The 27,999-nt window shown below is 39.9% G+C and overlaps 1 protein-coding gene across 1 annotated transcript in view; it reads left to right on the plus strand.

Moving 5' to 3' along the window:
- The first annotated feature begins 337 nt into the window (after positions 1 to 337).
- LOC119660294 (helix-loop-helix protein delilah) overlaps positions 338 to 27,999 on the plus strand; it is a 57,799-nt gene continuing 30,137 nt past the window's right edge. The window contains exon 1 of the mRNA XM_038068765.1: positions 338 to 1,512. The gene's annotated coding sequence lies outside the window, so the exon portion shown is untranslated. The remainder of the gene's footprint in view (positions 1,513 to 27,999) is intronic.

A 27,999-nucleotide genomic window follows, 5' to 3' on the forward strand; every position in this document is an offset into this window, starting at 1 on the left:
TTTGCACTGAGATCCCACTAGTAACAGTGGCGGTTACTCAGCCAATCTGCCTGTGTAGTGGGTATACCTGACTGGATTCAGCCGATCTTCAGAGTGAGGTTTCTTGGGAAGTCTTATACAAAACTCGGAGCCTGGCTTTTCGAAGAGAATCTGAGTTGGTGAGGAAGAGAGACTTGGGGTCTTGAGACTCGGTCACAGCATCTTAGGTAAAGTATCTAGATACGAGCTCCATGGAGCCTTTTTTTCTGCTCGATGAGGAGCCTATCTTTAAGAAGTGATCTTTTCACAATATTATTAAGCGACCCTCGATCTTAAGTCAGTCTAACATTGATAGCAGTCCAGCTAGGACGTATATGGACTATGCGCGGGTTTTTGTTGTCTTTAACGATTGTTGTTTAAGGAAAGTACGCGTGTTCCCAGTTTTCGAATACCAAACTGTTCGTGTTTTGAGCGGGGACTCAAGTGATTGTGGGAGTATTCGGAGATAGTGTTTTGAGTGATGAGAATTTCCTGGATAGATTCTTTTTAGTTTGAAAGAAAATGATTTTGGGAATGCACTTTATCGTATAAAGGAATACAAGTATCTTAAGTGTTCATTATAGATACTCCCCGAAAACAACTCTTCTGGTTTGCAAAATTGCCGACCATTCCTTTATGCCCTCCGATAGTGGAAATATAGCTCCATTCCTTAATTAGATTTCCACTAAAAACTTTTGCCACAATTTTTTAATTGGATTTGTTCAAAACAACGCGAAAGAAGTTTATTTATGGTTGAAGCAAGTAACCTTCTCCATGAAAAGGATTCAAGAAAAAACAGCCGACGTACCTCGTAAAGGAAATATTGTCACTTAAATTCATGATCATATATTTTCCTTAAATTATCGCTCATCCTTCCTTAAAGTGCGAATATAAGAACAGTACTTCGTGCCCAATATCGAGGGGTCCCTACGTGATCGCCAACCTGCCCGTATGTTGCAGGGAATTTAATTGCTTATTGATTTATGGTGCTCGGAAATAAATGACTTGCTTACATGCAACTCAGCGATAACTTTGTTATTTGAGTTGAAGATTTACTGGTCCCTCAGTTGCTACTGTTTTGAAGTTCGTAAATGGATTGGGAAATAAAAAGATACTTCTTTCGGAATATTTTTAATTTGTATTTTAATGCTGTTGCGTTTTCTTCAATAAATGAAAGTAAATAAAAGTGTTTCAGTTGATTCGCTCAACGAGACTAGTGAAAACTTAACCACTTCCATTAACAGAGGAATGCCAAGCTGTACCTCAGATAATAAAAGAATAAGTGGGAACGGATAAATAGTGAAATAAATTACAAAACAAAACCTACCAGAATTTTCTGTAGAAGAAAGGAGTGTGACAGTGGTCTGTGAATTCCCATCACAAGTTTACCTGGAAGTTTAAGGAGGCAACAAAGTTAAGAACTTGTTCCAAGACTGCACTCCATAATTGGATAGGCCGCTGTCGTCTCGGATGTTTCTTCGAATTTAATATATGGTAAGTCTTCTATTGAGTTTATTTTCTTGCTGGTATTAGATACATACAGTAGGGGATATATATGTGAGAATGATACAGAAAAAAATTTCGGGCTCAGAGTCAATGGACTGGAGTCCTTGCTTGTACTTGGTTTAGTTTGAAATAACGTGAATAGTGATCTCTAGTTTATTGGAATTCTTTTACAAAAATGGATAACATTTTCGGGTCTTCTCAGAATATATAGTATTATATGATTTTTGCTGTATATAAAAATTGTATTCCACTTTGTTGATTTGGGAAGGTTTCGCGGTTCATTTCTTTAATACTAGACGAGGTAGCTTGACTTGATAAAGGAAATACCCCACCATTTTAAAAGTATAGTTTCCTTACTGTGGCTTTTGTTTTCGTCCTTTTTGTAAACTCCACTGATCAGATATGCCGGTAATTTTATTTAACTCCTCGACCACGACGCTGAGGCATCAATTTTGGTCTAAAATGGGAAACCATTTTCAAATAGGAGATGCTCTTAATATACTGCCTCCCTTCGAACACTAGATGAAATTAGAAGCTGGGAACTAACTTTACTATCCCTGACTTAGCAATCTTATCTGGTGGATATTGACAAGGAAGCTAGATAAGCTGCTGCCAAAAATTTGCCATTCAAAGATGAAGATAATACGATGACACCAAGTATTATTTATACATACATAATGCTTGCTTTGGTAGACAATTTTCAATACGATTCAAAAGTTTTCGCGGATTTGGATGGGAAACTAAGGATCAGCGGTTGGGAATTTATAATTCAGGCTGACTTTAGGTCGTTCAATTTAGGTGAGGTGGAACTTCTTCTTTGAGTAACTCCTGCTTATATTAGTAGACGTGAAGCCATTATGGGTTACCCATGTATATTGTGTGTTCTACGAAGAAAAATTTAGAATGTTACGCATTGCTGAAACCGATTCCTGAATAAGAAGGGGGGAGACCATTGTCGAAATCCGATCTATATATTTTCGACACTTATGAATTTGTATCCAAATGAACCTGATAATTGTCTTACCGAAAACTTAATAAAGGTTATTTTGACTCCTGTCTGGACTACTTCATTATCAGTAGTAACATTACTGTTCTTCTCTTCTTCTTATCCCACCCTCAGTTCCTGATTTCCAGAAGACGAACTGGAAGCTTATCAATCGGAACCCTAAATCTAGACTTGCGCCATTTCTGACTCCATCCAATGACATGGTTTCGAACGACACCATCAACCGGAGGATCCCCCAGTACACTGAAGTAACTCAGGAAGTACGCAGAGAACTGATACCGTCCCGCCATCTCAACCACCGTATTTCATTCCCGGATTTTGGTTTTGGCAATATCAAATTCGAAAAGACCCTTAGGGGTAGACTAGAAATAGATATTCTCTGCAGTCCTCTTATCGCATTGAAATTGTGCACAATATCGACAAATCAATCCGTTGATGGATTTCAACTCTGTATATCGACTACTTCCACAAAGTCTCTTCAACAACGAACTGAACCCTGGCACGTTCACGGAAATCAGAAAAACTTCTCTTTGCCTGGACAGCACAGTCCAGAAAACCGCGATCCTGCTTGAAAATATCTCCACGCCCAAAAATACGACCACCCTAGCAAACCATTTTTTCCAAGACCGCCACTGCACCTTACGCATTCACAATCAAAGCTTCGAAACCGAAGTTATCGTATCAATTTTTCGACTCCAGTCAATCCCATCCTTCTAACGCACTTAACCCACAGAAAACCTCTTCAGCCGTCCTCTCAACTGCTCAACATACTTATCCATACTGTCGCACCGAATGGTATCCATCATGATATTTAAAAGCAGGTATGGGTGTTGGTCGGTAGGTAGGTATGGTGTTGGGAACTGTCAATAATTTTGCGAAGAATTTCAATCGAATAGGGACCTGGCTAAATCTTTTCAGGCTAATTATGCCTCCTAAATTCTTTCAAATCTAATAGTAGTGAATCACCCCTTCAGGTGCATTAAACTTAAAAGTCTCCTAAATGACCAAAAGTGGAGGCTTTGGTTTGTTACTTTTTTAAGTTTTTAAGGCAACTACTACTTTGAATAGGGCTCTCTATCTTCTCTCTCTTTGTTTAAAACACTTCACCCTTCTGATGGCAAGCCGAAGGTATTGCAGGAATGATGTCCCCCAATGAGTTCTGTCGGCTGATATCCTTTTAGGAAATAGTTAATTCTATGGCTAATATCTAATAGTTTATGCAAAGTCCTTTCAAGCTTAGCATGGAGAAAAAGAATGTTTCAATTAAGTTTGTTTTCAAATAGAACCATCCTAATTTAAAGTAGAATAAGTTGATGAGATCTCTCACACCCTTAAATATGCATATTTTTTTCTTTTGATAAAGTCAAGTAAATGGAAGTCCTGGAAGTTTAACATAACTGCCTGCCATGCAGGAATAATTCCGAGCTCCTCTTTGGACACGTAGTGATTTGGAGACCACAATCAGGGCCTCGCCGTGATTAGCACCGTGGTAGGCATTTATACTGAGTGCGGACTCAGTATTCATTACCAGTGGATGTAAGGCTTATCTAATGCCTCTGCCACAACTAAGGGGTACGGCGCCCGAGTTAACCACTGCAATTCCAAGTTTGAAACCTCAAGGGGTTATATGTGCGATATAAAAGGCCATCAAGGTTCCTATGGTGCCAGATAAACTCCGGTGCGGCTTCGTGGTATAAGCACTTCTGCTAAGTCCTATTGCAGGCTCGAGTCAGATCGCCCTCCTCGAGAACGGATGGCTGCTCCCCAAGGTTCGGCTTTGAAGGACAGTTACGTCCTGGTGTTTTAACGTGAGTACCTGCCATGTTGAGTTAATCCCATGGTCTTCTTAAGGTGCGGTTTGATTTTGTGACTACAATCAGAGCTCCGTTGCGATAAGACAACGGTACCAGTCTATACTAAGTGTATGGCATAATTTATTTATACTGGTGGATGCAAGATCAACTTAAATACTACGTTTGAGGCCTGAAAGTCTCTGTTCGCTTGAACTCCTATGAGATTCCCACTAGGTGGCCAAACCTAACAACCGCAACTTGATATATGTGAATTTAGGGGTTATCCCGGTTCCCAAAGCACCAGTATACCCCAGGCAAGAAGGGCAGGGAGGGAACTATATTGGGCGGGCCTACCAGGGATGGAGCAGTCCAGGGTGCTTATTGGGGGATACGAACCCATGCGTACAAAGGATTGCTTAAACCTCACCAAAAAGAACCTCCGAATCATAGTGGGAATTCTCACTGGTCATTGTAGGCTGAATTATCACCTAGGGAAGCTAGGGATATCTACGGACACTGTCTGCAGGTTTTGTGAGGAGGAGGACGAAACCTCTATGCACGTCCTGGGACAGTGTCCGGCACTTGTGTAAAGTAGGTCGATACATCTGGGAGAACCCTTAATACCAGATGCAAAGCTGAAACTTCTGGAAGTGGGGAACAACTAAAGTTCCTAACGGTTACAGGCCTGCTTGGGATACTATGATCAACAGGTACACTATAACCAGTAACGGAATAATAATAATAATACACCAGGCAAGGCTTCATGACAAATTGCCACTTCAGATGAGTCCCCGTGTAGACTCGGGTCTGATGGTTTTGATTAGGCCTTTGGAGCATTCGCCTATTGCATCATGGCCAGCAAACTGTAGTGAATACACCCCCCTCGGCCATTTGGGTATTGATTGGCCGACAAGGTTGCTGCCCCCTCTTCCTCATCGCCACCCCTTAGCACCGGGTTTAAAGGGCAAAATAATAAAAATATTATCAGGGTAAATTTAAAGCAGAAACTAACACAACTGTTTGAGTCAGCAGGGTAAACCCCCAAAAGTCTCGAGATGCAACACAAAACCCCCAACTTACCAATAGGGGAAACAATGAAACTTTGTAGTCAAATAGGTACATTGTAAAAATCTCTGTTTTTTTAAGAATTGGATCTTAAAAATATTTTCGGCTGCCCTGAAGAACATATCAAAAAAACGATATATAGCCACGAGCTCCATTTGCTAGGATGAGAGACTGGGAGAGACGCAGCTTTAAGCGATTATGTCTTTTTTCAGGTCTATTGGACTATCGCGTAGAATTTCTTACGTCATTCGTAGGGTTTTGTAAATTTGAGAACGTTTTCTAAAGGCGGAGCCTGCTCAGATTCTTCATTGAAGAGAAGTTTTTTCGAGGTAATCTCATATAAGGTTCCTATTTTTTTTCAACCAAATTTTTTTCATGTGACACTTTAAGTAGCGGTCTTTTATTAAAAGCTCTGTCAGGGTTATCATGTCCTTGCTAAGAAGTAATACTAATGCTTAAGAAAAATTTACTGCTCGAAGATGCAAGCATACATCGAAATCATGGATCTATACATCCGCTGTACTCGTTGTGGTGGAACTCCCCAGGTTTTCCCTAATGTAGTTCTACAGCATCAGAACAATTTGCAGGATTTCCCCAAACCAACTGATTATTTGCAGATCGATTCCACGATGCCTTGCCTTAATACAAATTTCTACGAACGAGGCGTACTTTGGCTCTTTGATGTCCATGAATGTGTTCAAGACAAATTTATGTTTGAATATAGCCTTCTCTCTTGTTTTCATCAGCTCACGGTCTCCGTGTATTTATCATCCCAGCGGGCATTGGCGAATGTTCATATCACTTATAGTTCGAGCTATAAACCTTTGCAGTTCTCTTGATAAAATGGAGGTTCGACTCAAGACATTAATGACGGACTAGTGGTAGAAGCAATTTTGTAAAAAAGTAATAGGTGGTACTTTGTTTAATTAAGCAATACCACAGATGCTGGTTCAGCTCTTTCCTGAAAGCACTCTCGAAGCCCTCGCCATTGTACCATCAGGAATACAAATTTAACGCTTCTATTTTGTAGCTGCTTATATAAAAACGGAACCTAATTGACATCAGTTTAATATTTGTCCGTCTGTCATAAGCACTTTTCTTGAAAATTGGTGTACTTATTGAGATGAAATTCTTCTTTCGTTCTTTTTCTTCGATCGCGCTGCAGCCCAAATCCAGGCCTAGACCTCCCAGATGCATCATTATCTAGTTAGGAAATCTTAGAATTGATCTGCAATCTGCGTCCACTGACTCCTCCCAACAACTGCTTGGCTTCATTTTTGATGCGTCGTCAAAAAATTCATGATTGTATCTGATTCGCCACGCATCTCCTTTTTTACGACTCTGAAAATCCTTCGGAAGAAATCTATCTGCTCTTCCGACAGTTGCGTCAAGGTTCACGTCTCGCATCCATACAACATCACGGGACGAATTCATATCTTGTAGATATTACTTTATGCGTAATTTATTGCGTTTGTGTACTTTTCTCGATCTCATTATGGAGAGGACCGCACTAGTAATTCGCCTATGAATTTCGTTTCCGTGTTTCGAGAGTAGGACTCCTAGGTCGACGAATTGGTCCATTTGTTCGAAGTTATGCTCGCCTTTTGCAATTTTCTGCATTTTGTTTTGAATTCATTGGCCCTGAGCCCCTCTCTACTCGCTGTAGACTCGAACTGCTCGAACACTTCCTTCGCATCAAGCGTCAATCAGACAAGAATATCCACGTCGTCTGCATATGCCACCAGTTGCGCGAATTTTACTAGTGACGTACCTCTGTTATCAATTGAGGCCACTTTTCTGTCGACGTATTCGAGCCCAAGTTAAAGAAGGTGGGGGCGAGCCTATCTTCTTGCTTAAGTCCTGACACTATAGAAAAGCTTTGATGATGAAATTCAAACAGATACAAACCATGATACATCACATACGGTGAAAGGCATCCTAATCCTGGAGAATATCAAAAAAATACCCTGGAAACCTGACCGATAACCACCACGCTAGTTTCTAGTTTGGAGGTTCCTGCAAGGGGAGTTTACCATTTTTCCGTTGATATTTCCGTTATCGTGACGTACTCTATGCTGCGTTGACCAGAAAAAGTCCAATGAAGTATGACTTCTTTCCTCAAACACATCGAATACGATGCTGACTTCTACTGACTTTATCATAGGGTCGTGGACCCTGACCAAATGGATTTTGAGAAGGAGGTGGAGATAGTCTGACTGGTCATCACACTCTGCATTAATAGGAGTTGGATTGTGGGCGTTGATTAATTTATCTACTTGAGTGGCGTGGCTTCTGCCGACGGCACAAGATCAATCTTCGCTGTTTGTCCAAAATCTGGAAACACAGCTATCCTAACAAAACTGGTCCATGGCAAAATTTTTTCTTCCCTTTCTTTGTCGCCGCTTTAATAAAATATCTGGATGGCTCAAGTGGTTGGAGCGCTGGACTGTCATAGCGGAAGGTCTCGGTTTAAATCTCACTGGTGGCAGAGGGATTTGTTATCGTGACTGGATGTCGGATATCAGTTGACTGACCTGTGAATGAGTACCTGAGTCAAATCAGGGTAATACTCTCAGGCGAGCGCAAAGCTGACCACATTTTATTGTAATGTATAATTACGGCTTACAATGAAGTGCTCTAACATATTTCACACTTCACTTCCGGTATGGATTGTTGCGCCAACGATTATAATTATTATATTAGTATAGAGCGGTACATGGAGCGTGACTCCTACACTTACTCGTAGGCTCCAAACCTTCTTCAACACTTGTCCGCATCGTGTTTACAGGGACTCTGCTCTGGCTTACTTTCAAGTGAGCAACTTTGTCAGCGAATGGGCAGATATCCATGGGATTGTTGATGAGAAGTTAGGAATGGCACGGGATCGCTCGCATATTAAGAAACTCCATTGCTGGTTCTACCATGGATTATCTTATTATAGTCTACGAGTCGTTAGCCCCAAAAATTCGCGGTGGAGAAGAGTGAAGAAGCAATACAGACTTCTCGGGAAGTTCTGGAGGCGTGCTTGATAATTTCCTTTTTTAAAAGAGACCCTCAGAAAAATATGCTGCGTGTATAGAAACTCAATATTTTTACTTATTTAGTTAGCACCTTCATAGACCCTTCGGTATAACCTAACCATTTGATTCAAGAATTGAAGAATCATATACTTTATTTCCTATTTAACAGTCGATAGAGAGATAAGACAACTTTTTTTTCTGGAAATAAATCTGGCTCCAATGTATAGTAGCCTCCACTAATTTTGCCAGGTCATTCTTGGCCTTTCCTCCCACGACATATATATATTCAAATAGATAGGATAGGCTGATAAAACGTTATGACTTAGTTTAACAAACTTATAAGCTTTCAGATTTCAGCATAAGACCAAAAAGAGATCCATAACTACTCACTTTGTTTTATTTCAAAATTCGTTCCCTCCGGTTAACGATAAGGATAAGGTCAACATTAGCCTTTGAACACATCAGTTCCTCCACAAAACTTCATGTTGCTCCGGAACCTGAAAAACAAACAAATGTCAGGATATATCGCTTGCTTATCGGAGGTAAATACGCAAGCTAAACCTAGGAAATCAAACAAAAACAATAACGGCTCGATCGGGTGCGTGGGGTCGGATAACTCTGGACCACAGTGCCGCGATCGAGAGGGAAGATCCACTATGGATCACATCCTCAATCGATACTTCTTCTGCTTCAGATATTCGTGAAGCGTGGTCTTTGGGATTCCAACCCTGCCTTGGCATCCCCAGATCATAATATTCGAAGATGTCCCTTTGATTATTGGGAATTCTGCGGGTTAAAAAGGGATGAGGGGAGGGAGTATCCTCAAATGGAAATACTAAATACTTAAAAAATAAAAAAAAAAACAAATAAAGAAATAGTTACGAAAATAATTGAGCGGTATTCAATGGAGACTCCTCTCCCAGAGCTCTAAGGCTGGTTTATATGAATAGCCCAGAATTTGATCCCAGAATTTTATTTATTTAGTTATCCCGCTTTCCATTAACAACAAATAAGTAGAAAATTTAGACCAGCATGACGTAGAATTCATTTCGCTTCCGATAGTGGCAAAGCTCTGGAGTAATTGGTTTTAGCGAATTTAGAATATAAAAGATTTTCCGAAACTCCAATGGAATTGCTGCACAACGTGGGGGAAAGTGTGGCTGAAAATGACAATTCCTCCTTGTCGCTATTTGCACTGCTTGGGATCTCTCTTAACTGTTTCCGTTTGTCGTTGAATCCTGGTACAAATCCTGTCAAAATTGGGCCAAGTGGTGTCTTTTCGATTATACTCAGAATTCAGGTAAAAGGTAGAACAAGTGAATCCTATTCTACCGCGGCCCCGAAGGAAGAATTAATAAAAATGAAACCTGGGTTGAAGTTCTAACATAAATCTAAGATAGCCGTCCTTTATCAAGGCGGTTTCCACCCAGTAAGCATCGCGCCATATCCTATCATTTGCGTTTTGTAGGCACAAAATTCCCCTTATCGACAAACAAGGGTTAGTAATGCACTTCAAAATATGCAACATGATTAAATCTACGTGCAGAGATCAACAAAGATAGTAAATGATGTTTTTCGAAATATTAGAATTACATATTAACCTTGAAAATATTTAAATGAATTTTAGGGTTTTGTGGGAAGTTAAAAGGTGAGAGAGTTTTGTAAAGAAAATTGAAAATAAAATATAACGTAATATTTTAACATGAGCGGGCATTGGAGTGGAAGATATGAAATTGAAAGGGCGCGATGGGCGTGCTGAAGGGGGTTAGGCAAGAGGAACATAGAAAGGGATGCTTGGAAAAGGTCAATGAAGTATTATACTTTTCCTCAAACACCTCGAACACGCTGATGACTTCTTCTCACTTTGTTACAGAGTTTAGACCTACTTGGGTGGAGTGGATTCTACCGACAGTATAATATCCGTTTTTACTGTTTATCCAAAATCTGGAAACATAGCTATTTCAACACCAACTTTAAGTTAAAACTGGTCCGTAACAAAGACGCTTTTGTGTAGAGATATACCTGAAACGTGACCACCACTGTTACTCAAAAACTCCATACCTTTTTCGACACTTTTTTGTCTACGTCATGTTATCGAAGACTCTGCCCTGAGATACTTTTAACTAAAGAACTTCGTCAGCTAATGGGCCAGATATCCGTGGAAATATTGATAAGAAATCAGAAGTGGCAGTGGATAGGTCGCATATTATGAAGGTGACAATTCAATTGCTGATTATGCCATGCACTATCTAATGATAACCAAAGAGAGTGGAGGAGGAGTACGCACTTCTCGGGAAGTTCTTAAGGTGTGGCTATTACCTTACTCGAATCAGAAGAACAAAATAAATGCAACAATAATTTCGCCTTTAAATGTAGGTTTGTATCGCAATTTCATGTAATTTTTTAATGATTCCTTCCTCCTTTACCAATTCGGCATACCAGGTAGTTATTAGCTTCCATTGTTTTTCTCTTGACCTTCAGGGTGTTGAGGTAACTATAGAGTTTCGACTAAATTTTCTAATTCAAGCTGATTTTTGGATAAGGAAGGAATTAATTTGATTTCATTACTGGTCCAAAAATCTGAAAATCTAATCGTTAACACTGTGTTGCCAGTTATTAGTACTGTTTTCCTACAAGGACTCATTGTTTTCGGTGAGATTGTGCTTGTTGCAATTCCTTTTTCGTAGATTTCGTCTGTGGAAGTCCTCCATTATATTTAGCCATTAATTTCGGGTTTGAGTCTCCCGATATTTTTCGTGTGGTTTCCTCACTTTTTTTCTGGATATTTCTTTTCAAATATGATGAAAAACTTAAAGTACAGTTTCAATATCGTGAATTTAATTGGTGCCTTTGCCATTTTTGAAAATTGTTTAATTTCTCCCCAAGCTTTTTACGTTTTCCGATTTCCAGTCCATCTGTATCTAGGGTTTGTGACTGTATTACGTTACCTGTGACTCAAGTGACAGGTACTTCTTTTGTAATTTAATTCTATCTTTTATCTTTTTATTAAAAATATTTGTCTTCATCTAAGATAAATATTCTCATATTCCGTTTAAAGCAATAAGCTAATGGTTCAAAGGCAAACCCCCTGGAATTTTCCGTTATCCTAAAATAAGGATAACGGACTAACTATCCCAAAGAAATAATATAGTTAGTTTATCGTTAGTGAAGATGGTGATTTCTTCATTCCCAGGAACACTCACTAAATACTTCTCAGCCACCATTAAATTTTTTACATAAATCTTAATCCCCGAAAGTGGGCGGAATTTTAAAACTAAGACTGCCTTATTAGGACTTCTCCCGTGAAAATAAAACAAAAAACGCGAAGCATCACAAAAAGCGCTGGTAAATCTTCGGGGTGGAAACAAGATTCTTGTGCTCTTCCATTTTTTTTTTTCGCATTGAAAACATGTATTGTCTCACGATTGCCAAAAATAGAACAAACTTTACCAAAAATAGAATTTCAAGCAAATTTTAATTTTATTTTTCCGACTCCATATGCGGATTTCATTTCTTTTTTCTTACGTCGCGAATATTCAGGTTCTTGGCATTCACGCCGAATAATTCGATATGACTCAAATGGATTCTGAATGAAAGTAAAATCTGGGAAGAAAAAATATTTCATTTTGAGAATATTTAAATTTTGAGAAGATTTTAATTTGAATCTGAAGTTGATTTTTGGATGAAATCTAGAATTTCTTAGTGAGATTTATTTGTAATAAAAACGCTTGTAGATTAATATGTTTTTCGTGGTAGATGTTTTTCAGATAGTGGAAGTTGACGAGTGAATTTTATGATAATTTTGAACTCATGATGACTTTTATCGGTGGAAGCGAAGATAAATTTTTGGAAATTGAGACTTTCATAGATTTATCAAGGGGTTTCATCTGAATAACAAATAGGAGAACATTAGCGATATAAAGTCAAAATAATAGTAATATATGAGCCCGAGATTGGGTATGTCTAGACAAGATATGGAATATAATATAATAAAAGGACCCATTTTTGTTCATGGGTGATTCGAATTATCGATCTTGGAGTAGTTAAGCAGTTAAGTTCTAAACCAAAGTAACGATTATTATGGGCCACTTAACAAGGTTGATGCGCCAAATAGTTCTATCCTTACAAGTAGGGCACGTCTTCCGTCAAATCGTTACTCCTTTGCAAATGTTGAAATTTAACTTTATGACCTCTCTTAGCATTTACGACTTACAACTTAGCATTTGCGAATTATAAGTGTTTCCCGAATTGAATGAATCTTACATCTTTTCTATGAATCTTAAAAAAAATAGGTGACAAAGTTTTGGGTATTACCTTTTTAGTTTTTCGATCTATAATGGACTAGACCAAGCTATTTAGCCTTGGAAAATAAAATGAATTATATATGCGAGTATTGTGGGGGAGGGGGGTCAATATCTCCTAAATGGAGCCTAACCATTCCACCATGCGCTCCACCATCGTTCCCTGCTAGACAAAATGCGCTTCAGCTCCTTCCAGGACTTTCCGGAAAACCTATTCTTTTCAGCTATCTTCTGCGATATGAACCTAGGGCAACCCACTCGTGGATCAATTCAGAAAAGTGGATTCCATTGCATAGCATAGCCAGCAAGGCAATATTTCTTTCAATAATATTTCCCATCTTTTAGGTTCAACTAGAAGATACTAGTATATATACAAGTAATATACATACAAAGTATGTGAAACATTTCAGTGGGATTAAAAAAGCATTTTTGAGATATTTTGCACACCAATTTGGAAAACATCGGCCTCTCAACTGGTTGTAGGTATCTTCCCTCTCAATTTATGCCCTATAACTTTGACTTCTAATCAACACTTGCACCGGTAACAGGCCTGTATGTCGTCTAAGGTCATCATTTCAGATTTTCTCAGTCCAGAGTACCTTTAGTAGAAGTGTTTGAGTTTTTGAATAAGACTGGTGGTCACTTTTCATGCGCTGCTCCCATATGTGCCATTTTATGTTGGTGCTAAGGTATCTGCATTTCTAAATTTTGGGCAAAAGCGTGAAGGACGATCTAGCGAATAGTTCTGAACAGGATCGATCCTTCGAAATTTCTCATTAGGAACGATTTTACGCTCGCAGGATTTACGGACAAGTCGAAGAAGCGGAGCTGCGGAGATAACTGGAGCTGCGATGAACAATTCCGCAGGAAGACCCTCAAAAGTAGCGAGTTGCTACATTTAATCGTATTGATGATTGACATGATTTCCCCTTTGTTTGGAGGAGTAGTTCACATCTGCATGTTAGGATTGCAAGTCATTTCATAGAGAAGAGGTGCGACTCGAGTGAAATATTCCCTCTACCTCTTAAGCTGCTCGTAGTCGAGGATGAGGAGTCTACTGTTAACACCCCTCATAGGGTCACCGGAAGACCAGCGGGTTGTTTTGTGACGCAGTACACGGTAGCGAAATCATAGTTGTTTGCGACGGCTCCTGCTTTCTTGACCAGCGCAGTAATGAATTCCCTTTTGTCATGGCTCATTCTGCACTTCACTTTCCGGGATTTTCCGCGAGTTTAAATGCGGCACATTTGTCTACTCTTTTAGCGGTAATAAGACCCTACAGTACCCTATGCTTCTTAATTTGCCTACATATCTTGACAGTCCGCCACATTTTATGGCACTCCTTCGGGAAGTGGGCAATAATCTCATTTTTAATGGAGAGAAGAGCATTTTTGTTCGCAGCTCAGTGTTCATCAAGGTTCTTCAGCGAGATATTCAAGATAGCCACCGATCAGCAGCACTGTCGAACGACAGTCGGGTAAGTACGCGGGCCGTCTTGAGTTTTGGTCTTCGAAGATCCCTGCCACGTCGAGAAGTAAGTGAAGGCATGCGATCATCAGGTAATCGAGACCGACGCTACCGCGTCTCTTACACACATCCGGAAGATGACTAATGTGCAAGGTGGCAGGAGCAGCAGGCAGTCGTAAAACTCTCACCATTATTGTTATGGTCCTGAAGTGTTTCCCAATCGAGCCTTGGCATTCAGATATCACATCACGATCGCAACATCCCTGCATTCAAAGCAAGCAAAAGTTCAGGCTCAATGACCTTTTTGATCGATTTGAAGTCATCCACAATGTGTTCATACCACCCGGACAAACAGTTGATGCAGTTTTTTACGTGGAAGTCAAGATAAGACTGGGGAAACGCATTGCTTGTGTTCGCCCGGTCATCACTAAAAATTGACAGCTGCACCATAACAATGCATATGGAGGAGCGTCTTGCTAAGCACACGATGGTAACGCTGAAATAGTGCCCTTTTCCTGTTCGGTTCCTGAAAATAAAATCAACGGTCAAGGGGAAGCATCACGGCTCGGTAGAGGCGGTTTGATAGGCCGTGATGGGGGAGCTAAACAGCATTCCCGTCCTGGCGTTCGTGAAGCAAAGAAAACTGGAAAACTGATTGGCAACAGTGTGTAGATGCGGCAGGATTTTTCGGTGCGATTGCCTCTCGCAATGGTTCGTTTAAACTTATTCTTTTGAAGGAGGACCAATGATCCAGAGAACAGTCGCAATTTGAAAGTTAGTATTTTTATCTAGTTAAAACCTATGCAGGAATCTGCGGGATTTTCCATTCCCCGGAGAAGTTGAATGAATTTAAAATTGATCTCGCTGTGTATGCATTCAAACATTGGAATTAGGAAGCAGTCTGATGATTAAAGGAACTCGACTCTTTATCGTAAGCGTGCATTTTGAAGTTGATTTCTTTTTTAGTTTTTAGTTAGTGCTTAAAATATTTGCACTATGAACTATACACAATCTCTGGGAGGGGATTTAAAGGAGGTAGTTGCTCATAAAGAAGGGCTGCATATTCTGAATCAGTGGTAACTTCTTTTGACAGATGTAAGCTTCATGATTTAAGCGACAAACACAGTGGAATGACCATTCCTTTGCTCAGCTTCTAAACGGTCATGGAGGTTATCAGCCTTACGTCCACAGGATCAGTAAGACAACATACGTAACTGTGCGTTCTTTAATGGGTTGGCGAACAACGCCAGTTATATCTTTTCTTCTGGTGGAAGGGGGACTGAAATTCATCAGCAGTCTATTCATTCACTCAGCTCTCTCCGGACAGCAATGGCAGAGGAATACTGACGAGTGTCGAAAGATGAAGCCTTGTTACTCATTACGTTCGGAATCGTCTACTAGCGAGGAAAATCGACGTTGACCGGCGGAGAGACCGGATGGTAGGGATTCTTCGAATCAACAAATTCCCTTCCTCCATTCCCCTTCTTACGTTGGCGAGAGGGATTCTCTATGTTGAATGCTCCATGAGGTGTGAGAATGGGAGAGTTAGCCCGAAGTACCATGTCAAGCAATTGCAGGCTAGTTCTCTGATGACCGAAATAGTGGCTTCTTTTTTCCATTGCCGTTTGTAACTGATTTGTTTCGCGCTCTTGGGGTATCGATTACTGGACCATCTCTACATTCCACGTTCTAACTGAGGTACTTCACCTTGAAATAACGCAATAGAGGGATTCCTAGTGCGTCTACTCAATTAAGATCTATGCAGATATCTACTGTACCCTTCATTCCCGGAGAGGAGTTGGGTAAAATTAAAAATGAACTCACTGTGTATTCAGTATATTCACTATTTTTGAATGGGAAGCAGTTTGTAGATTTAACCGTCCTTTCCAGGAAGCTTCTGTTGCTATTTGATACTCCTTATTTTGCCTTGTTCATAAGCTGATCAGAGAAAATTTAGTCTTTATCGTAAATTTTAGGCACATTTATTAACATCATCCTTCGCGATTGTGTGAAGACCTAAGAGCATGCGGTCCCTCGTTAAGTCAGGCTCAGTTTTCGGGCACAGCATGCAGTTTGCAGGTTGATTCCCTAACATAGCATGGCATAAAATAGTAGCGAGCTATTATAATCTGTATATGCTGCTTGTTATACTACTGAAGTTCCATGTATTTGAAATTATGCCCTCAAGGGGTGTTGATCACACTCAGTTACTTCGCCCAGAACTGAGCGATTTAAATATCTAGAGTCAATGCTATCAGCCAATGGAGAACTGCCTTATGAAATTAGTTCACGTATTAACGCAACTTGGATGAAGCAGCGTTCCACGACTGGTGTTCTTTGTGATCGACGTATTAACCAACGTCTCAAATCTAAAATTTACCGCAATGTCGTCTCCCCTATCGCTATCTATGTTTCTGAGTGTTGGCTGACTATAAAGGACAAACGGCGTCTTGCGATAATGGAGACGAAGATGTTGCCTTGGACTAGTGGCGTGAGAGTTTTGATCACATCCGAAATAAGGATATCCGCGATCGTTATGGGGTTGCGCCGCTCGTGGAAAAATTGCGAGAAAGGCGTCTTCGATGGTATGTCACGTAATTCATTCATATCATGGGATATATAGGTAGGTCAATGGCTGAAACTAAAATGGAGTGAGATCGATTATGTCCCAACTTACTTCGCAAGTGGAAGCTTTCAGCCTTACATGCACAATATCGGTCAAGCACGATCACCTGACTGTGTGTCCTGCAATAGGATCGTGGACGGTGAGGTGAGGTGGGATGAAATTCGTCAACAGTTCTCTACATAGGAGATGCTGGGGAGTGCTGACAGATAGGGCTCCACCTTGTTCCTGTTTGTGAAAGGAACTCCCTGGTTTGACAAGTTCTTGAGTTGGGAAAAAGGAAGAATTAACGCAAAGTAATATGTCAAATGATTTCAGGGTAGTTTTGGAATGTCGGTGAGGTATTTAATTGGTAGTTACAAAGTTAATTGTCGTAGTTGTTGAACACCTACTCGCCCGCCGTCACCAGCCAAAAGAATGGTGAGACCTATTTCTACCGTTCGGCCTTGAATCCTGAATCCAATCAATTTGTTGCTTCTAAGTGAATTACGTTGAGTTATTTATGGAAAATTTTCTCCTCCTGCATACAGTTTCCGGTAGTCTTATCTGGAATTCTGCATTAGAAGGGTATCCAGGCCATATGGATGTTTTTGCTTACATCTTCAGAGCAAGCACGACTAAATAGCGTCTATTTCAGACCAAATAGGCCGAAGGGATTTACGGAAAATCGAAGTATTGCTCTGAATAGCTGAGGAGAGGACTCTCCATAATTTCTTGAGTTCGTTGTTATTATACTCTAAATAAGTAGACTTTAATGTTAAGATTCTTGATGTAGTTGCAAAATGGTACTTTTTGGTGTTATTTCGGAGGTGTTTCTCATTAAAAAAGGAGGATGCAGACTGATTAGATACTCCATGTCGCTCTGAACTTGATTTTTGGCAATAATGGCCTATCTTTTCCTCTGCTATTCGTGACTTCCAACCTTTGCGCTCTTGAGTTGTCGATTAATTAGCCATTAATATACTTGACCTTTCGACTGAGGTATATTAGCTTCTAAGAATATACTGAAGCGATCGCCGGTATACCTTTTGTTGTTATTTTGGAAATTCCTGAAAAGTGACCACTGTGCGTCACTGAAAGTGTCAATATATATCGCCTGGCCTTGGCCCCACAACGTATCCCGATTTGACTAGAATAGCCTGGATTATACATATTTATTAAGATTTGATTACATCGTGTTTCTAAGGATATTTTTGCACGAAAAAATGATTAAGGGTTTCATTTTTTAAGTAGTATTAAGCTACGGAATTAGCAGGCCGAAAATATGCCACTGAATTTGAGTAAGAACTGAGATACGGGAGAAATGTGGTTTTCAGTGAAATCAATATTAACGTCTCAGATTAACACTCAAAAGTGGGCAGAATCCGTTCAAAACACTATATTTTAATGCATACTGTCTGGGGCTGTTTCTTAAACGGTATAGCATTATCATTCCCGCATGAATAGGAACTCCATTGCTGAAGTATGGTGAAAGCATGAAGATTTCATGACAATGAACTATTAACAGGTAGCCGGCAATAGTCGTGAAAACAACAATATTTACGGATTCGTGATTCCTATCTTAAAACAGCCCAGATATAATTTGATAATTTTCATCAGATGAATATTTCTTGAAAATTTTGATAACATTTACGTATCGTCATTTGAAAAACGTTATCTTTGATTAAAATAAACTTTTATTCGTCCGCTTTGTTTAGTCGGTGAATATTTAACTAGAAACATGGATAGATTTACAATGAGGCATGAGATCAAAAAGTCAAAAAGTCGAGCACCTTTTGGATGTATCTCATAATTTCCGGCGTGCATTTACCTAGGGGTTCCCTGGCCAAAGTTAAGTTGTTGAAAATGTTTTCTGTTTCCATTCTTCGAATTTTGTGAATGATTTTTGGTAAACAGCTACTCATATTCTATGCACATGGTAAATTCTCATTGGCTGTTGTGATTCTATCTATAAATTAAATTTATCTTTCTGAAATGGTGATCAGATTTAAGATACTCTGTTTGAGAATGAAGCTCGAAGAAAAAGAAGTTGAAAATGTCCGCAAACGCGGTAAAGCAATGGTAACTAGCTTCAAGTATTGGCAAACATCCATCGTATCACACATTTCGATAGTTATGTAATCCGTGTCAATCAGTTAATCAATCAATCAATCATCTAATCAATCATTCAATCAAACGATTCCATCAAGCCTAGAACACATAAAATATTTAACCTGCAGGTAGCCTGCTCAACACTTAACCCAGCCGTGAAGGTCTTCCTCCTTTACGCACTGACCACGCTTGATTGCAACCGCGGACAATCAAGCAATCTAGGTATGCAGCCTCCCTCTGTCCACCTCATGTAGGCATGTGTTTATTTGCCATCTGCAAATATTGACCACCATCGTAGAAATTCAAGCATCCGGAACGCGGAAAGGCTGTAAAGTGGCCGTGTATGTACTGTTTTCGTTGTGCAAGCTTTAAGTATGGAAGAGTTGACGGGAACGATGGTGACGGCGACAGAGAATGGAAGCCAATACTTGACCCGTGTAAATATTTTCTTAAGCTTTAATTGTTGCGTGAAAATTTATGTGAATAAATTCACTTCACGATTGATGAAGAGAGCTCTGTGGACATTTCTTGGAGAATTTTTGAAATTTTTCCAAGTATGTGAGCAAATAAATACACGCGGGAGTTATGAAGGAGATTGTTTATGAAATAATATTTTGATATTTGCATTTGGCTATTGAAGAAAGTATGAAGGAAACTTAATGGTTGATAAAAGTAAGAAATTTACTTAATAGAGTCTTTGCCTAATATGAATTGGAAGTTGCTAAGACGTTAAGTTCGTGCTGTGCAGAATGACTTTGCTTTATTGCGAGGTCGACTACAATTGGGGCTATAATGCTAAGACGGGGGTCAGAGTAGGAAGCGTTTAAGTAGGAGCCTCTGACGTTTTGCACGGTCCATAAATAGTGATGCAGTGGATACTATTTTAGACCAATAGAACCACAGTCGTAATTGTCACGAGGTCTTACAATTCAAATGTGATCGTAATCAGGGGGTGTAGGACCTCCTTCATAACAAATTCGCTTTTCAGCACCTTAAATATCAAGCCAGCGTATCTAGTACCCCAAAATCACTGGGCTAAATAAGAACAAATCATCGAGACAGACAAGTTTTTGGTACAGAAAGTGTTCAGAGATCAATCAACCGGTTGTCCTGGCACTATCAAAGCAGTTAAAAAAGAAACAAAGACATTTCCCCATTTCTGCCCTGAGGACAGCTAGACCAAAGCGGTTTGTAGTTGCACTGCTAAGACCGAAAAAAGTGGAAGCAAGCCGCTCTTCATAAACCTAAAAAGGATGCCGATTTAGGATCCCTTTATCCGTTGACAAGATATACCTTCTTAACCAATGTCCTATGTCTGTATTGCATTAATTCCAATCTGATAAAATTTTTGTGACAGTCATGGAAAGATGGCAGACCACCTTATTTGAGGGTACCAACAACGCCTCAGAGGCCATTCGGACACGGAAAGGCGTCTTCCTTTGTTGTTGTACGACAATACTATACACAGAAAGAGCAACTTCAGCGGTAAGGAATCTCATTATGCACTTTTCGGGTAAGGAGAAGGTAAGTAAGTGGTGTTGGTGTGTCGTTGTCGCCTAGATGGTTTTGTGTATGTGTTTCTCCATCTTATTTCAGCAGGAAACGGATGCATCCGAAAAATTGATTTTGGATGCATCAACTTATTTCCTTCTCACTTCCAAAGAGAGCAAACATGGATCTATTGCTGAAAATGTTGCGCTTGTTTGCTTCCACCAAGCTTCCCATAGGCGAATTTTGAAGAATAATTCGCTCAGTGATTCCATTAAGATACATTACCACTAATTTGAAATGAATCTTTAAGAATATTTTGCTTTTGGTTTTCGTTGGGATGTGGCAAGCCATAAACAGCGGTGGAATATCTATAGCTATGGCAGATGCGGCCACGTGCTCGCAGTAACTCGCAGCAATGTGGTCGCAACCACACTTGGACACACCAATGCACTGCACCACATATATGGCGCTAAAACCCGCCCCGCCCTTATGCACGGACATTTGCTTGCGAAACCCTCGTCGCGGTCGAACGTGCCCAAGACTTTTCCGCTTCCATAAAATTTCAAGGAATGTGCTGCTCTTTCATCCAGCCTTTGTAGCGGTGCTTAACTTGACAACAATTCCGGTACTAAAGAAGTGCTTAACTTGACAACAATTCCGGTACTAAAGAAAATTGAACCATCACATTATCCTCAATGAGCAACAGTATCCCTTCAGGCGTGCCTTAATAAGGAACTCCAGATATCCGCGCTCCATCTGAGGCAGAATCTGTCACATCTTTTGCTATCATAGTTACTGCCCTTATTGATTTTCCAGGTTGGATCATCCTCACTCAGATGGATTAGGTAACCCGTCCACCAATCAACTGAGCCGGATTTTATTCACAACTGGACGGTCTTGGTATCCCTCATAAATCGTCGTCGATATATACACGATGGAATTGTCCATCCTCTTGAAGGGGAATAAAAACTTTTCCGAGTGGCTAAGAGTTCCCAGTTTTCCTTGCTAAGCACCCGTCGCCGAAGAATACATGAGGACTGGTAAGTTCTTAGTCTTGTACACTAAGAGCTTGGATCCTATGATGCTTCAGAACAGTTTTTTTTAAGTCGAAAAAGGCTCTGTTGGCTTCCGGCAATCGTGACCGGATTTCATTGTCGCAGCTGTTATCGGTAGCGATTTTCAACCCTAGATAGGAGAAATTATTAACGGTCTCCAAGCTGTTGTCTTCTGTCTTTATTGTTCTTATTTGGCCAGTGCCATTTGATGTAGTCGCTTCTCTAGTTTTTGATGCTGACAGTGTCACCATATATTTCGCCTTGCCTTCTCGTTCCACCTGCGCGATCTGGATGAAAACAATTGACAAAGCTATCATAGGCGGCCTTGAAGTCGAACTAATGACCATATTCTCAACGCTCTTCCATCCCTTGCTGCACAGAGAAATTCTGATTTGTTGTTGATTTGGCTGGAGTGAAGCCTCTTTGTTATGGGGGGATGATGTTCTGAGTGTATGGGGCTTGCGCAGAATATGTAGATCATACTTAGCAACGTAATACCTTTGTAAGTGGCTGCACTGCGTTGTATCCTGTTTTTAAATATTAAAAAGATAATGCCTCTTTGCCAATCGACAGACATTGATTCGCTGTAGGGTACCTTCAGTATTAGTTGATAAACCGTTCGGGGTAATTGGTTGCCTCCATATTTAACCAGTTCGGTTGTGATTCCATCATCTCCTGCCGATTCGTAAGTCAATAAATTGTCCAGACAGTTTGTTCCATGTTTCGTGGTGGCAAAAATTGACTGTAGTCTTTAGTTGGTGGGACTTCTAATCCGCCGATATTCTGCTTATTGAGCAGTTCAACAAAATACTCAACTCACCGCGTCAATACGTCCATATTGTTGGAAATCAAATTGCCCTCTTGTCTCGGTAAGATGAGCATCGAGTTGTAAAGACTTCATCCTTGTCGCTTGTTTTGTCTAAGCTATTGGAAGCTGACGTATCCCTTGAGTACCTACTTAGCTATTAAAGTTTCCTTGGGAAGGCTTCTGGGTTTGTTGTACTGTTTCTTAGAAGGTATTCGACCCTGCGGTATCCTCTGCAGGGGCGTGATCGTTAGTGAGACTTATATCTCGAAATTTACCTCGCAAATATAGAGTGCATAGCCTATCGCCCTGTCGTCCTTGTTCAGTGTTTCTTTTGTGTTGCTGTTACATCGACCTTATATTTTACAGGATTTGTATTACCTCCTTGACAGCTCCTTTTCTATTCAGGGAGCGTACGTTTCATGAGTAAATGGAGAAATCGATAATCCGTTTCCGTTGCCGGGTTCGTCGTTGTATTATCCCTCCTATACGAGGCTTCTTTTCTGGTTTCGTATCAAATCGTTTTCCGTGTAAGGTTGCCTGGAGGACCAGTAATCACTTTGTCCCGTTTTTAGTGACGAAAAACTTGACTTCTTCCCTTCCCGTCTGCAACCTTTCATTAAGGACGAAGCTCCCAGCGGTCACTACGTGAGCGTGCAGACAAAGATTGGTAGTAGAACCGTCGTTGCTGATTCAAGTGTTCCCCAGGTTTTATATTTCATCGTGTGTACCAATGCACGTTTTCGCCCTATACTACCCTTTGCGCTCGTGGGCATCGTTCCCATCTCCTTTGGAATTTACGATGTTTCATTAATCTCTCTCATCATGAGACTCCTGTTTTCGGTTTTTAGTTTGGCCAGCGGCTTAGAAAAATCAACTTAGAGTTAGTTGTGCCGCTGTTCTTTTCAGAGGACGAGCATTCCCTGACGGTTTCCCCATTATTCATTTTTGTTCATGTTCTCCTAAATGGTTATACCGTTTCCCTTTTTTTTATTGTGCTTGGAATGTCATTGTTTCCAAAAAACTCGGCTATAGTCACCTGACTTGCACAATTAGACAAATTCGATTCTTGCCTTCGATCGATTGAAAGCTTCTGCCTTGGGTTTAAAAAAGTTTTTTTCTGATTGGGGTCGGCTTTTCTATATCAGATAGAGTGGCGTGAACGATGCTTTGCAATTGTGCTGCCCCTTCTCCTTTCTGTAGGATCGGCGATGCCTTCGCATTTAGCGTCCAGCCCTCATGCCCGATAGTTCATTTCTCTTTTCCGATTCACTTTCTTTTGTCGTCATTGGTTGATCCGGTCTGTTCTGTTTATCATGTTATCCGATGGGTGTAATGAAGCTGGGTATAAGGACATTTTATGGTTCACCAGTCCGACAACCCTTATAGACGTCCAGGGTACTTATCGCTAGAAGGCGCCTGCACTCCAGAACTCCCTTTGTGATGCGATGTACTTTGGGCTAGCGTTAGACCATCGTTTAGTTTCGAATATCCCTCCTAAGTCACTTATTATGAAGGATCCTTTTCTAAGCTTCTCAGCGGAAGTGAAGTATAGAGATCTCATGAGTCTTAATGAGATTATTCGCAAAAACGGTATTATCGAGAAAGCAAGACATGGTACTGTGAGGCGCTCTAAACGCCGGCAGTCGATATACATATGACACATCAAAGGTACTACCAATAAAGCGGCTAAGACTGTTCCAAAAGGCGGGGCAAAAATTGTCTTTTACATGTGTCTAGATTCATAAAACCAAGGACACAAAAATTAAAATTCAAAACGCATCCGAAATTGGCCCCGCTTGGAGTGTAGAAAAAATATGTTGCACGTACGTCGGTAAAAGTTTGGCTGAAACACACGTCCCCATAAGTGTTAATTCCCATGCATAACAGCTCTTTAATATCAAAACATTCGTTATAAATTCAAGACAAGATTATCGAAATTAAACTAAATCGATCCCTTTGTTCTCACCTTAGAAGGCCTTTATGCCTAAATTAACTTCGATCATGAGCTTCATTACCAATCATTTAGGAGCTGATTCATTTCACGTTTCATCCATTTTACTTTGTCTACATCACGTTAACAATGCTGCATTCATTACCCCAACAGTGAAACAATAGGACCATCAGCCGGAGCCGAAGTCATCATTACTAAACCAGTCAGTAACCCTATTTTGAAAAAGAATTATTCACCAACGTAAACACATAATAAGCATCGAACCTGAGGACAACGTTACAATATCGTCTCGAAATCTAAATACTAAAAACATTTACAATATGGTCGTGTTATGATGGAGAAACTGTGAGGCCACAAGAAGTGAACCAAATGTTGCTGTCCGTCCTCTTGAATGTCTGAAACCCTAAATGCGCCTGTAATGATTGCCGTCATTTGAATTGTCGACTTGCAAGACCTTTCCTCTCTTTACAACGGGGGTCGTTCGCTGGTACTGTCAGGAATCAAAGAGTCAAGTGGATTCTTCTTAAATGAACGCATTCAGATGAAATTATTTGTCTTAATTAAGTCGATGACGAGATCGAGATGTTGAATCATGGATAAATGCGCTGATCTGACCGATGCGGTGAAGAGGGTGCGAATCTGGAACATACGAACCCATTGTTCATGGGCAGTTTATTTGTTTCAAGGGAAATCTTTTATCCTTCAACATCCAGACAAGTCATAGGATTTATAGATGAAAGATTCAACTTTTTGGAATGCTAGTTCTTATGTTTTAACTCCTCAAGTTCAAATACTTATCTTTGGAGAATTAATTGACACAAAGCTAGGGTCAGATCCCTTCCAATTGAGGCAACTATTACTCAACCCCCAGATAACCTCAGTTGCCCGGCAACACAACAACGTTTAATACCACTAATCGATCTGATCTCATTTTACATCTAATCGCGACCATCCATCTCCATCTCGAAGATCCAGAAACACTTCCACCGAACCAACGACTGAGCGTCTATTGAAAAGTATCTTTTATTATTGTTATCTTTATGATTGTGACTACTAGCGTACAATGGATCTAATGGTCGATTGATTAATCGTTCTGCAATTTTTCATGGGTCATTGTGTTGAGTGGTTGGCGTCTTGGCATTGTTACGCTTTACGATCATTGGAACCATCAACATTACCGTCTCGGCTGCTGAACCGTGCTCCTCTTCTTTGGGTGCGGGGTCAGACTGTGTATGAAAAAGTCTTGATCTGTTTGATAGGTTCCATTCAATTCGATTGAATTTGAGGCTCCTTAATGTGTTCTGACGGTTTAATTTGTTGGAACTAATTGCGTTATTGGGTAGTATCTAATCGAAAATAATGAACGAATTATTGGTGTAATGGGAAGCGATTTTTGGGAGGCGATATGGGTAATTTAGTTAAGAAATTAGAAGTTCGTGGTATTTGAGATATTGAGAGGAGTCTTATCATGCTTAATTTGGACAAATAGTATTATATCAAAGTCATCTTCCGAAGGGATATAAGGGATCGAGACGCGGAGAATACATTTGAGTGCTTATTTGGAGACTAGGTAAGTTGACTAAAAGGACTGAACAGAATCTGATTTTTTTTATTTAAATCCAGATATGTCTGGAAAAGGGAGAAAGTAGAAGATCAGCTGCTTGGATCTACAAAATATACAGTGAGCGCAATTTCTATAGGCACACCCAATTTTTTTCAATTTTGAGATGAAATTCATGTTAAAACAAAATATTATATTCAAAGTAAAGTGGGCACATTTATTTTAAATTATAATACAAACAAAAAATAACGAAATAAATATTATTCTTAAAAAAATTAACAAAAAATAGCATTTCAGTGCGCAATTTCCATAGGTGCACTTTCATTGTAACACTTTTACCAATCGAATAAAAGACATCAATCAAACTTTAGTATTTTGTTTTTGCACCATTATTTCTTATTATTTGAAATATTCTGTTTGGCTTTGAATTAATAAGGGTTTTTAGTACATTATCATCGATTTCCCCCCAGCACTCTAATATTTTCTTTTTTAATTCAGCGACTGAGCTAAACTGCCGCCCATTTGCATAAACCCTTCTGGATAGTATTCCCCAAAGGTTTTCGATTGGGTTTATGTCGGGACTACGGGAGGGCCACTCCATTATTTTTATGTTTTTAGAATCTAAGTAAGATTTTGTGAATCGGGAAGCATGGACGGCGGCGTTATCTTGTTGGAAAATAAAATTTATGTTATTTTTCTTGTCGAAATATGGGACAAGAATAACCTCTAACAAATCGGTGTATATGTCTGAGTTCATTTTTGTGGGTACTATCCCAAGACGAAGTTTTCCATGATAGGAGAAAGCACCCCAAATCATTAAACTTCCACCACCAAAGTTTCTGCTCATACGCGGAGGGTTATCTTTTCGTAGGTCGTGCCAGTAACAACTAAACCCATCGGGGCCATCTAAATTGAATTTCTTTTCATCAGAAAAGATAACTGTTTTCCATTCATCTTCCCATTTCATATGTTTCCGTGCAAAATCTAACCGGGCGGTTTTATGGCACTGTGTTAGGTGCGGAGCTTTCGCGGGTTTCTTGTATTTTAAATTGATATCGGCCTGCAAAATTTGCTGAACACGCCTCTTTTTGATGGGAAGATTCAGTTTGGAAACAATTTCAGCCGGACTTAATTTATTTTTCGTCGCTTCATCCTTAATTTGTGTGATGAGCCTGTTTCCAACTTTTTTGTTTCCTTTCGGGTGCTTTCGGGCGGCGTATTTTTCCCCTAATTTGAAAAAATTTCGGATAACATTTAATGATCTGCCAATTTCCTTTGCTATAGCTCGCATACTGCATCCCAGATTCTTCATAGTGGCTGCTTTTACTCGTTCTGTTTCAGTTAATACTTTTCCACGTGGCATACTGTTGTTGCTATATAAAACAATAATATAAGACTATGGATTTTAACCTATATAACATTAAACAATACTATTACTAATAACACACCGTTTTTTGTACGAAAAGCCCCCTCTAAACAACACACTATAAATTTTTTTTCGTATGCACTTATAGAAATTGCGCAGTTGAAAACGGATTTTCACCATAAAAACATAGAAATTAGCACAACTAATCAGCTGATCACATTGCAAATGTCAAAACGCCTTCCCAGCAAACCCGAGAACAGATATTAATGCAAGTGGTCATGATACAGCAAGCGTTCTTTGTGCCTTCCTTGAAAATTATTAAAAATGCCATAGCACCTATAGAAATTGCGCTCACTGTAGACGTCAAGTGTGTCATTCGTAGAATAAGACATAATATCCAAGTCGCAAAAGATATTTTTGGAAATTTTCGAATTTTCTTGCTTCTTCTCATGATAAGAGAAACACTTAACCAAAATAATGAACTAGCCATCGCCATATTAGAAACAGCTATCAATGGAAGCTTGAAATAAAACGGATGGATAGTAGGGCAAAGGTAAAATCCTGTTCTGGAGTGAAACTAATGTGGGAACTCCCCACAAAATATCACAATCAGTTTAATTTTGACAATCTATACTTCTAGACAATCCGAGAATATTTCGGCCCACGTCTGTGTTCGAGGGATGGAGACTGTCTGCAGTCAGTTCTAGGGGGTGTTACGTGAGTACCTGTCATGGAGACTTAATCCCACGGTCTACTTAAGACACAGATTGATTTTGTGACCACAATCAGAGCCTCGCTGTGAAAAGCAGCAACGGTGCCAGTATATACCAAGTGCATGGCTTAGCATTCATACTGGTAGATAGAAGACCTACCTAAA

This window comes from Hermetia illucens, chromosome 6, assembly GCF_905115235.1.
Source record: "Hermetia illucens chromosome 6, iHerIll2.2.curated.20191125, whole genome shotgun sequence".
In the NCBI taxonomy this organism is placed as follows: Eukaryota; Metazoa; Arthropoda; class Insecta; order Diptera; family Stratiomyidae; genus Hermetia; species Hermetia illucens.